General features: G+C 50.6%; 1 protein-coding gene across 4 annotated transcripts in view; it reads left to right on the top strand.

Annotated features, from left to right (window-relative positions):
• Positions 1 to 1,653: 1,653 nt before the first annotated feature.
• The window catches only part of PPFIBP1 (PPFIA binding protein 1), a 119,857-nt gene continuing 109,229 nt past the window's right edge, over positions 1,654 to 12,281 (top strand). For all 4 annotated transcript variants that reach the window (XM_050915070.1, XM_050915055.1, XM_050915062.1 and 1 more), the window contains exon 1: positions 1,654 to 1,715. The gene's annotated coding sequence lies outside the window, so the exon portion shown is untranslated. The remainder of the gene's footprint in view (positions 1,716 to 12,281) is intronic.

The following is a 12,281-nucleotide window of genomic DNA, read 5'->3' as shown; positions in this document are numbered from 1 at the left end:
TCATTGGGCAAGTCCAACCCCAGCCATTTCAGGAGGGATGGAGCGCTGGATGCCAGAGCCCTGTGATTCAGCCTGGTGCTAGCACTTAACCATCGGCTGACAGCAAACTGGTAACGTGTCCTGGAGATTCGATGAGGATTAGAGAAAATGGGCAAAAAGACCAATTGTAGACACTGATGCCAGAGCATCAAAAACCATAGTAACCCACCAAAGTTTTGAAACAGAAGTACTAGAAATAGAAGATACCAGAGAAAACCAGGTATTTTTAAGTGCATGGCTGCATGCATTTCTTTTCTTGGCTCGGTACCCCTGTTTAATTTGAGACACACTACAGCTGTGTGGCCAATGTGACAGGCCAGTAACTTTCCAGAAAAAAGTGTTTTGAATCGACTTGCCCTCTTTACAAACTGTGCTTCAACAGCAAATGGTGCCTTCCCGTTTTTGTTGAGAATTCAGAATATTTACTTTTAACATGCTTTTGAATGGAAACTTCCACTTTTTTAGAAGTTATGGTCAGAAACGAAGTACAACCAAATCATTTTTTCCACACACAAAAACATTACATCAAGAGTTTTGTCGAACCCAGCCTTTGGAGAGGGGACTGGAGGAAGAGCTCTGAAATAAAAAGTTTTGGGTCAACTCAAAACAAAATTAAGAGTTAGTTGGGTGGACCTGGCCGCCAAGCCAAGCTCCCCGGTCCGCTAGTCGCGTGGCTAGGCTCCTGAAGGAGCAGTATCTCTGGCCTCTGCCGACCACTCTGCCGTGCAAGAGGCAAAGGCATGGCTGGTTTTGGGGGTGGGATGCGAGGCAGTCGATGGAGCGCGCCCATCCCCACCGCGGACTTTGCTGCGGTGGCCGGCGGTAGGCGGGATGTCTCCTTCCAGCTGCGGGACCGGAGCTGCTCCTCAGGGAGCCGTGGCCGGCCCTCCTTCCCTTCCCGAGGAGCAATGTGGGGGGATCACACAGGATTCGGCCCAGCGTCAGAGGGTGGAACTGTCGGCCGAGGGCCGGGCAGGGACGGATCCTGAGGCGCGAAGGCGGGCAGGGAGCGCCGCGGCCACGGGCCGGGCCGGGCGGGAAGCCCGCCGGAGCACCCCGGGCTGTTCCCCCGTAAGGGGCCCAGGGCACTCGGGGGCTCCCGGCCGCCCCGACCCCACCCCACGCCGGGGAGCCCCGCCGGCGGGAGAGCGGCCCTGCCCTGCGCTTCACCCCGCCCCGGGCCCCGGGAGCGGCGGCGGGCGGCACCTCCGGAGGCTCCCGTCGGGCGGGGCGGGCCGGGCGCCCCGCCGTGGGCAGGGCCGAGGCTGAGGGCCGCGGGGGGGGGGGGGAGGGGGCTCCGGCCCGGGCCCCGGCGCCGAGCCCGCCCCGCCCTCCGCCCGCCGGCGACGCCGAGTGACTGCCGTCGGGCCCAATCAGGCCGCCGGCCCGGCGCGGCGCTGCCGCCCGCCCCGTCGGGGAGGCCCGGCCCCGGGGCGGGGAGCGAGGCAACCGCCCGGCGCGGCGCGGCCCGGCCCGGCGCGGCCCCGCTGGGTCCCGGCCGCCGTGTGCGAGGCGGGGGCGCGGGCGCGGGCGGTCCGGGGCGGGGCGTGGGCGGGGCCGGCCGGGACGGGGCGGGCGGCGGAGCGGCGCGGACCGGACGGCGGCGGGGGTTGCCCGGAGCCGGTAGAGGCGGAGGCGCGGCCGCCCCGGGAGGGCCCGCCGGGGTTTGGGCGCAGGTAAGGGGCGCGCCGAGGAGCTCCCGGGGCCCGGTCCCGCTGTCCGAAACCGAACTGAGCCCGACCGCGGCAACTTTGTGTCCCGGCGGGCTGAGCCCCCGCCGTGCTCTTCCCCGCGGCTGCCTTGCGCGGGCGGCGGCGTCAGCGCGCACCGACGGCTCCCTCCGCGCTGTGCGGGCCGCAGCGGGGCGGGCTCCTCTCCGCCGCCATGGGCCCGGGCCGCCTGCCCCGCCTGGGGGCAGTGGGTGTCCCCACGGGGAGCGGGGGGCCGGGAGCTGTTGCGCGCCCCACGCGTGGACTGGGAGCCCGCCATGAGCCCAGCGCCGTGGGTCGGGCACCCCCGGCGCGTCTTCCGAAGCACCGTGCGGGGAGTGGGCAGCTTTCAGGGTGGCGGCGGGGGTGCGACGAGAGGTTTCCCCTCCAGCCTGCCCTCGCCCCTGCCAAAAAGCAGCCGGCCCTCTGTCCTCGGGCTACGTTTAGGTGTTCCCGTGCTGCGTTTGCTGCATCCTAGCTGGAAGGGGGAAGGAGAGCGGTTTCAGAGGGAGGGTCGGAAATTAGCTCCTGACTTTCTGTAACTTAGTTATGTGCTGGAACTGACGTAGGTTTTAGGGAAATTTTGGGGAGAGGTCGGCTCCAGTTTAATCTTTTCAGGCTTTAGTAGGACACTTCAGCCGCAAGTACTGTGAAACTTCAGTTGTGAGTTTTATCTTGAACTAACAAACGTGTTTTGATTTAAGGCCTGGAGTTCTTACATCCTGTAATTATTTCTTCTAGGTCTGTTTTTTTTAGGTCTGTGACTTCTAAAAACTGAAATAGCTGTGCTAGCTCACACCCTGGCTGAGGTGCAGCTGTAGCATTAAAAAGGTGCTTTACACCTATATAGTTATTTCTGTGGGGGGAAAACTAAGCTTCGGTGTTAAATGCTTCGCTGTGGTATAACAACACGGGTGTGCTCTCTCATGGAAGTGCAGCACTGCCTATCTTGTGCAAAAACACAGATGAAGTGTTTAGGACTTGGGCTTGGCTATGTCTGAGCTTTCAGAGGCCCTGCTGGCTCTCCTTATTTTGGCCCAAGCACAGATACTACCAACAGCACAATATGTAAGCTCTGGTATGTATTGCAGTGGCAGCACGATTGAGCAATACGAGTGTCTCTGCATGCCAAAAAGTAAACAGCAAAAATGGGTCACAGAGTGAGAATATTCTCTGTGCTTACACGATCAAGTATCTGAGAGGAAGATGTTTTGGTGCGCCAACTCTGGATTTATTGCGTCTGTTAAAGGTAGCAGCCATAGCTTGAGGATTTATGTTTGTGAAGGACAAAAGGGACTTGTAAATATAATAAAAACCATGAGTATGGGTTTCAGTAAAACTGGTGCGCTCAGTGAGGTGGCATGGCAGGTTGGTTCGAGAGGCATCCTGGAAACCAGGAAAACTGAAATCTGATTAAATTCTCGGTTCCAGACGCAGCAAGGATTTTGGCCTCTTAACTTCTTCACATCAGTAAGAAATTAAGAGCCAAAGTGCTCCCTAGTTTGGCTTAGTACCTGTCCCAGGGGAATTTTGACAATAGGATTTAGCACAGTTTCTTGAAAAGCTGTATCAAATAGATCAGCTCCTAGAAGCAGAGGGAATTGTTCAGTTTGCCAGTGAGAATGGCTGTCAATGGCATGCTGTGTTGCTCATAAATTAAGGTTGGTGTTCCCGTGCTGGGAGTATGAGGTTGATGTTTCTCTTTTCCCCGAAGGCAGTGGGAGCTCCACTGTTTGCCTGGCTGTGGAGCAGAGCCCTTAGGAACAGGTTCCCTCTTCAGCAGCGTTGCTCCTGCTTTGAGGCATGCTGCCTTTGAACAAGGTGCTGTTAGGTATTCAGCAGCCACTGTAACCCTCTTCAATGAGGTAAGAGCAAGAGCCCGAGTCCAAACGCATGGGTCCAGATTCAAGCGCTTCCTTAGCTTTGGTGAGTTTTGCCCTGGGTTTTCATCGATTTGCTGGATTGGTTCTGGGTTTAAGAGTTCTGCTGAAGAATATTTAAGTGGATGTGTCTTGTGCACATGTGTCTGCAGCAGATCCATGCCCTGGAAAAAAATTGGTGAGCAATGTTTCTGCTTGTCCCTGAAACGCAGGGTGGAGCGCCTTGAAATCAGGGACGTCACATGGGGCAGAAAGCTGTGGTGTATGTCATCTTTTTTTTCCCTACTTAGATGCAAGTCCTGTTTCCATTCTGCATTGCGTTGCCTGTGCAGTGTAAAGCACGTTGCAGGAAGGAATGGGGTCCTGACAAAAATGTCTGTGGAGGTGTATGGGGAGACTTTGCTTGTGACACGTGTCAACATGAGAATAATTGTTAACATTCCTGAAATTACAGCCATTCCCGGGAGACTGAGGTTCCCAGGTGGTGCTGCCAGCCTGTCTGGTCCCGTTGCTCGCTGGTGATGAGGAAGACAAGGTCTGGTTGCTGCTCACTGGTCAGGTCTGGTTGGCCTGAGGACAGGCAGCGCTGCATGTTATGAGGTGCGCGGTACAGTGTCCTTCAGGAGGTTTTGTGTCTCTTGAATCCATCCAAATGGGGTTTCTGTGGTGTTTCTGTCTTTCACTGCTTCAAGGAGCAGTTTCAATGAAGTGAAAATCCTTCCCCTGAAGAGGTTTAAAACCAGAGAAGGTTTAGTCACTTTCTTGACAGTGGTGTGATTGCATCAAAATATACCTTTGGCTTACTCAGGACAAGATAGTGTTGCTGTAAACTCATTTGAATAAATGACTAATTTCCTTTGTTGTGCTTCGCGTTATGTGTTCTCTGTGAAGGTGGGGGGAGTGCGGAGAGGTGGCCAGATCACAAAACCGGCCAGATCCTGTACAGATGGTCCAAAAATGTATCCCTGACTCCTGGGGTGGGGCAAGAGGAGCGCAAAAAAATAAATGCCTGTGACTGGGGAGTCCACTGGTTTGCAGTAGTTTTCAACAGAGAAAGTAGGAGCCCAAATATTAGGCAGGATTTGGGGAGGTAATGGAGCATCCTGGAAATTCCTGTGGTGTTAGAGGTGGTCAGTAAAGCCCCTGTCGCACTGCTGAATTTGCATGCCCTTCCTTAAGAAGGTGCTGGTAACTTTAACTTCTGCCTTGGCTTGTAAATGGTGATACGCAAGTTAGGTTGGTATGCCTGAGACAGCTTCTTCTTGTACTTACCTTTGTTATTTTCAGGCTTCAAAGCAAAACTCAAGTTATGTTGCTTCTTTAAAGCTGTGCAATTATGATCTGACCTATTTCTGTCTGGCCAAGCCACATCTGTAAATTTATATATGCAAGGAACAGGTTTATTGGAAGGTTCAGGCAGGTTTTGTTGTGTTCACTCGTCTTGTGTGGAGCTTGTGCCTACAGCTGTGCATTAAGAATACATAAAACCACTTAATATCTTCATAAATAAAACCACTTAGTACCTTCCTGTACTTAGGCTGAATAGCGGCCCCCCTCCCCCATTTGTAATTGTGAGATCCCATTAGTCATCCCATTAGCGACTTTGCTCTTGGATCCAGCCCAGGAGAGGTAAACTACATTGCCTTGCCTCGTGTTTACTGCTGGTGTTTATGCCCAGACATTTATTTAGCATTTATTTAGCATCTAGTATAAATTCCCACCCTGACTTGCCGTACTGTAAATGTGTTTGTGTGCCCAGAGCCTAACCGGTGTGTTGCAGTGTCTCCTTAGCAGATGTACTGTGCCTGGGTCTCTTCCTTTGTCAGTCTTTGCATTTGTGCTGACTTTTTTAGTTTGAGTGGGACTAAGGCATCAGCCTTCCCTGTGTCTTGGTAGGAAACTGACTTAGTGCTGAAAAGTTGACTGCTAAACAGGCGATCTGTGAATGGAGAAAGGATGGCCATTTAATGACAGCTTCAGGAATCAGTGAAGTTTACAGTTCAGATAGTTCTTTGAAGACGGCAGGTTTACAAGCATTAATCTTTGAGTAACATAGGAAAGGCTCCATGTTATTCCGGAGAGATTACATCTCTTGCCCAATGTTTGGAAAAGTCAGCATCCAATCCAGAACTAAAGCTTGGTCCTTCTGTTGGAGGGCAGTGTTTCTCTTGCCATGGGGTTATTATCTGCAGTTGTTGCATGTTTCCAACTTCAGGCAAATTCAGCAGATGGTCACGCTAAGTTGTAACATCTGTCTCAGTGGGTTTCTGGCGGGATCTTTGCTTTGGATCTCTCCTTGTTCTGAGTGCCCTAGCGAGAGTGCTCAGCTGTGAACACACCTCGAGACGCAGGGAATGATGCATCCATTTTTTCCCTCCTTTTTTTTCCCCCCACCCCTCTCTCACAAATTGACTTGTGTGTTGGTTCAGCTCAGGCTGAGAATAGTGGCCGTTTGTTATTTTTCTAGTAGTGTTCGCTGCCAAGATAGTACTATATTTCTGCTTAAAGGTTGGAATTTTCCGTTAATTCGGTCATCACACTGGATTCACTGTTGCTTGCCCATGATGTATATTGCCCTTGCTATGGGCATATATGATTTCCTGATATCCTTTAACTTCCAGAGCACTTCGTTCCTCTCTGACTTCTGCTGTACACAAGGAGAGTGTGGTGGGTTAAAGCTTTATCCTTTTTCCAATGGCTGCGCTTCTGTTTCTGTCAAAAGGCCAAGATAAACCAATTATGTAAAGAGCTGATTTCTTTCCTCAGTGGAAATAGATAGAGGTCTTGCAGCCAGTCGTAGCTATAGCCTTTCTTCTCCTTGCCCCTGCCTGGGCCATCTTCATCATTAGTGGGGGAGGCAGGTGGAGAACTTGGAAAGGGCTTAGGCTGTGCAGTACGGCCTCGCAAACCCAACATATCCCCTGGGTGGGAGTCCTGTGCTCTCTTGCTGTTGAGTGCTTGGCCCCTCCGGGCTGACAAAGCTAATGCTTCATCAGAGTGCTCTTCGTTAGAGGTGCTGTCTGCGGGGAATTCTGTTAAATATCACCCTCGTGCCTTGCATGTTGCATATTCTCCCGCATGTCATCTCAGGACCATGAGGAATGGCCCCTGGTGAAGACCAGAATCATTCTTCTCTTTCTTGAAAAGCGTGGTGCAAGTCTGAATCTTGCTAAAACCGCTGGGAGATGCAGAAGCCTGGTTCCTCCATATCACATGAGAATACTTAGGCAGGGAGGTTAGATCTCCTGTCCAGCACTGGGCTGGAAACCTGTGTCCCAGTTTGTGTTAAGGTGAGGATGCTCACTTTCCCTTCTGCCGCTCTCCATCATTAAGCAGTGCAGGTTGTGTCAGAGAACCAGGACCAGAGGCCATTTAAGCAGTTTCTGGCTCATGGTGTTTGAGGTAAGATAAAAATAACAAAAAGTGTGACTTTAAGCAGCTATTTGCATACATCTTGATGGTAATCACACTTCCAGTAGGCACAGTGTTGTAACTCCCGCATGTAACTCTTGCATGAAAAGAATTCCATCGAATGCCACCTGTGGACAAAAGGCTCCAAGATCAAGTACACTGATCCAAAAGTTGATTTGTACTTGCATCTTTCTTTATAGGCTTTTTCCTAAATATTAGTGGAAAACTTAATGCTGAGACTTGAGCCGACTGTTGCAGCATCTGAACTCTAAACTGGAGAATCTTTGTGCTGTCAGACAGCTGCCTAATTATGTCTCAGATCGGAAAAATCTGATAACCGCTAGCATGAATCAGCACATTTTAAATCAAAGAGTTCTCGTGGCTCCAAATGTGACGGATTTGGGAGAACAGCTTTATTTTCTTGCTCTGTAACAGATGTGTCAAAATAAGAGGAAATGAAGATTTGGTCTTGCATGCCTTTTCTCAGACTGATCAATTCTGAAACAAAAATCTAGGGAAAAAGTAGAGAGTATATTTTATATGTGAATGTAGAATATAACCCCAGATAGCTCATGGACACTGCAGTGGTTGTGAAGGGAGATACAAAGTATGCAGTTTTTAGTTGGTAACAGAAAAATAGCTTTAATACTGTAAAAACAAACAAACTGCCAAACAAACAACCCCCCAGCCGCCTCATTTTCAAATCTTTCCCCGTAGTACTCTTTTATGAATGACAGAAACAAGAACACACATGCATTTACCAAACCAGCACCAGGATCTGTTTTTGGAGATGAGGAAGGGTGGTACCTTTCGTTGATGCTGTGGCAGCTGTGCACACAGCTGTCCCTGTGCTCTGTCAGCAGGCATGGTCATGGGAGTCTGGTTCTCTCCCAGCTTTGTGGTTGGGTGTTCATGGGCCAACGGGTTCAGCCCAGTGCAGTGTGAGTCTGAAGGATTTCAGACCAAGTTCTAAAATTCAGAAGGTAGGTCCTTAATAATAACGTCTTTCCTTGCTGTAAAGAAGAGTGGTTTGGTGAGTGACTTGAAGGCTGTTTTGTTGGCCTTTGCCCTTTGATGCAGAATTTGGCAAAAACGCCAGAGGTAGTTTCTCTGTCTCCAGCGGTAAGGTGTGGTTAAGGCTTATGATCATGCTTGCGCTTAAAGGAGTGACCAAGCTGTGGCTCGCAGGCTGTGTGCTGTTCACGGTTGTTTTTGTGGCCTGTGGTTTACTGCTGGCTACCTGCTGTCCCAGGGAGCACTGCAGGTAGGGGGCAGGAGGAGCATGGTTGCTACGTGCACAGAGCTTCATCAGAGGTTCTTGCAGTACATCAGACGCTTTGAGGATGTGCTGGGTTTGCTGAGTGTGCTTAGACTGTCTGTTCTGCGCTGCTGAGTGTCTTTCCACGGCATGGGTCTTGATCTGAGCAAAATTTAATTTCTCATATACCTCCAGAGTTCAGGGAACTTCAAGTCCATTCAAAGGATCCAGAATAATCCAGAAAGTCTAGGTAGGTGTTTTACTGAAGTCTTGACTTGATATTTTCTCTCTAAAGTATGTGTACTCACTAGCTATAGCCATGTATGAAGTTTAGACAGAAATACAGCCTTTGCAAAACACGGGAAAGGTGTGAGCACTGTTGAAGGAGTTTAGCTATTTAGACTAGCCCAGATCATAGGGAGTGTAAGGGATGGGGAAAAGAACACACAGGCCCTTTGGAAGCTGGTCTCCATGTTTTTGGACGTCATGAGATTGGCACGTTAAGGTGTCTGTAGGATCAAATTAAGGTTCTGCAGAGTGTAATGCTGGTAATTAATGTCTGCCTTGAAGAGCAGATGAGGAAAAGTATCTTCACTGTAAAAAAGCGCTGAGCTGTTTCTGTGTTTCTGAAAATAGTTATTATCCCACGCTGTTGTAGCACTTGTGGTCTTGGGTTCTGTACAGCTTAGCAAGGACACAGCTGGCATGGGTTTGTGAAAATCACTCTTGCCACATGGAGACTGCCAGAATCTGTTTTCCCTTAGGCTTGGATCAGGTAGTCTACTTACATGGAAGAAGTCCTGTGGAGACAAGGTGTTGGCAATGAGAGGGAGCATATAGCCTATTGGGATCTCCTCAGCTTGAGCGTGAATGGGTGTTCGTAGATGTCAGCTGTGTGATTGTGTTGTTTTGCCTTATTTTGGAAGCTTTTCTTGTGGATTCAAAGCGTCTCCTCTGCCACCCTGGTTTAGGTTTATAAACCTGTGCTAAAACGTAGCATGGGTTCATCTTTGTCCATCCCAGAGGAGCGTTGGGAGTGAGCCTGATGGGGAGTGTGCTGCCTCCGAGAGCTGCTGAGTGCCGGATGCAAGGGGAGGTGAAGGCTGGGGTGTGGATGAGGCTGTGGCTGTGTGGGAGCAGGGAGTGTTCCTGATGCTGGGACCTGCATTGGCTTCCCTATCCAAATGTCCAAGCTGGAGAAAACAGTTTATGGTGGGAGGTGGTGGTCTGATGGCTGTGCTCCTTGTGCTGCTCGGCTGGGGCCTTTTCGCTCTCTCTCTCCAGCACTGGAAGCATCTCTGATAGACTTTTGTTAAATGGGAGGGGAGGGAGGGATCGAGCTCCTTTTTTAAGAACCAGGCAAAAATTTCATCCTCCCCAAAATGCTGGTACACTGAAAATGCAAGGTGCTCCACACTGTAGCTGACAAGTGCTTTGTGTAACCTACCTCCTGGGGACCTCTGTGCTGCGAGGGGGGGAACCTTCACGTTGCAGCTGGAGGCTCAAGTAGCCGTGCTTGGTGGCTTCTCTCAAGATCCAAGTTCAAATGGCTGTTCTCCTGGAACAGGTTGCGTATTATAGACAATTTCAGTGGGTTAGTGGCTTACATAGAGGGAGGGGTATAAGGACATGTTGGAGCAGTCAAGGCACACTGAGTGTTCCCAATTCCTGCCCGCAGCTGTACGCACAGTGGAGCAAAGGTCTTCAAGAAGGGGTGGGTGTGTTGAGCAGCTGATCTCCAGGAAAGGCATATGGTAGCTAGATGCCTCCCGGTGGGTTCAGGTGCTAGCTTTGTTGTAGTATGCTCTGTCCTGCGTCCAAAACAGGATTAAGCAAAGGAGACTGTTTCTTACTCTTAATTTAAGTCTCTGAGAAGTTGGTTTTGGTTCAGAGCAGACCTGAAAAGGCTTGTCAGTTCAATCTTAGAGCCATCAGCATTTTTGTTTTCTCCACTTAACTGAAGCTCGTTTAACTTGTGACAGCACTTTTAATTTGTTATATTTGTAAAGGAAACATCAGGGGAAGGTTCAGAAATGCATATTTATGTTTCTTGGCTAAGCTTAATTTGGCTCTAAGAACTTGTTTTTCTTATTTCAATAAAGAAGAATTCCTTGTCTTAGGCTGGGATTTTTTTCTATATTTCATGGGTTTTGTTTGTTTGTTTTTTGGTTTTGTTTTTTTTTTTCTTCTCCTCCTCCAAAAAGAGCATATAGTGGCTTACCTTGGTCTACACCTTCCCTTGGATGTGAAACGTCTAATTAACAAGTCCTAACCAGAAGTATCCTCTCAGAGTTTTCCTCACTCATCTGGAGCTGGTGTTGGACCTCCTGTGTAGTGCTGGGCAGAACCACTGCAACCTCTGATGGTGCTGGACAGAAATGTGCTTTTTTGGGTATCCTTGGGATGCACAGCACCACCAGGAATTTGGACACCGTAGGGGAGTGCACATCTCTTCTGGCCACCCTTGCTTGGGAGGGCTGGAACCCGTTTCGGTGGGGGACCCCAGGGAGGTGTCTGCAGCGCCGCTCTGCTCTCTGAGTGAGCGGGAGGACTGCCGCTGGGTCGAGGCTGCAGATGTGCCCCCCTCCCACCCTGGTGCCCTGGGGGGAGGCATGTAGCCATCCAGCAGCAGCAGCTGAGGCTGGACTGTGCCCCACAGCATGGGGGTGCTGCAATCGTGTGGCCTGCCTCTGGCACCTGGTAGGGCGTGGCGACTGGATTCGTGGTACTGCTGCGAAACTGGGATGCTGCTGGCGTTGTTGGGGTGGCAGAAACATCTGAGAACGACTGGCTGCAGGATGGGGTGAGTCCCGGGGCTGCCCCGTGGCATTGCCCCTCTAGCTGGCTTGCCCCACTCCTGGTGCAGCCCTGGCTGGTGGGCACCAGGGCTGGGTGGCTTTGCTGGCTGCCGGCTAGTAGCGCCAGCCACAGAAGTGTGTGGCAAAGCTGTGACCAGGGCGTTGTGAACGTGGGCCGATCTGACTGTCACCGAGAGTGGTGAAAGTGTCTGTGTGCTGTCTAGACCGAGCACTTCCACCCACGGTGGCTGGTGGCACCCGTACACCCCAAGGGTGGTAATGGCACTCCTCAGCTGGCTTCTTGGGGAGCTTAAGGGATGATTAATCCTTCCCCCCTTTCAAGCCTTCACACGAATTAACGAAGCAGTATTGATGATGTGGTTGCATAGACAGATGGGCGTTACGTGAAAGGAGCGGTAACAGGTCTGTTGTAAGTGCAAACGTTTCTGCAGCAGCAGCATCTTGCTTGCTCTCTCTCCATTTGCAGTATTGCTTGAGAGCGTCCTTTTGGTGAACAGCCATGAGACTTTAAATGCAATGTGGAGATGAGGAGATTGAGATTTGTTTTCAGGGTGGTGCTGGTAAACTTCCTGCAGCTTGGTGGTAGAGATAATTCTGCAGGTTCTGGCTCCATTGTTGTCGCTGGGTCTAAGGTGAATTTAAGAAAAATGTTTTGGTTGAACAGGCTTTCCTTTCTGTTTTATCCAAAGGGAAAAATCTGTTAAGAGCCTGATCTGTTGTTCTCATTACTGAGGGAGTTTCTGAATGGGACCTAAATCCATAATTATTTGCACGTCCTTATCTGTGCACCACAGTGTTTTCCAGGTCGGTATCTCGGGTTTCAGACTCGCTTGTTGTGATGTGCGGTCTTAAATCCACGTACGCAGAAGTGTTTGATCATAAAGGTGTCAATATGGTGAAAGGCATTTCTCTCGGGATCATTTTGGGCGTCATGGTAGAATCGGCTGCTGAGGACCAGCATTTGCTCAGCTTATAGCAAGCTCGTGAGCTGTTGTTGGAAGGAGGGTGAAGTGCAGGATTGTTCGACCAGTTGTCTGTCCCAAGGCTGTAATACCTGGGGAGGGTGGAGAGGAGGCACTGATTACCTGCAAGGCCTGCTGGGGATGAGGCTTCCACATAAACTGCTTAGAGGGAGAGGGGAACATCTTGTAGCCCAGCATGATGA

Source organism: Gymnogyps californianus, chromosome 1 (genome assembly GCF_018139145.2).
Source record: "Gymnogyps californianus isolate 813 chromosome 1, ASM1813914v2, whole genome shotgun sequence".
NCBI classification, from domain to species: Eukaryota; Metazoa; Chordata; class Aves; order Accipitriformes; family Cathartidae; genus Gymnogyps; species Gymnogyps californianus.
The sequence above is the reverse complement of the archived record's forward strand: the minus strand, read 5'-3'. Positions and strand labels throughout refer to the sequence as shown.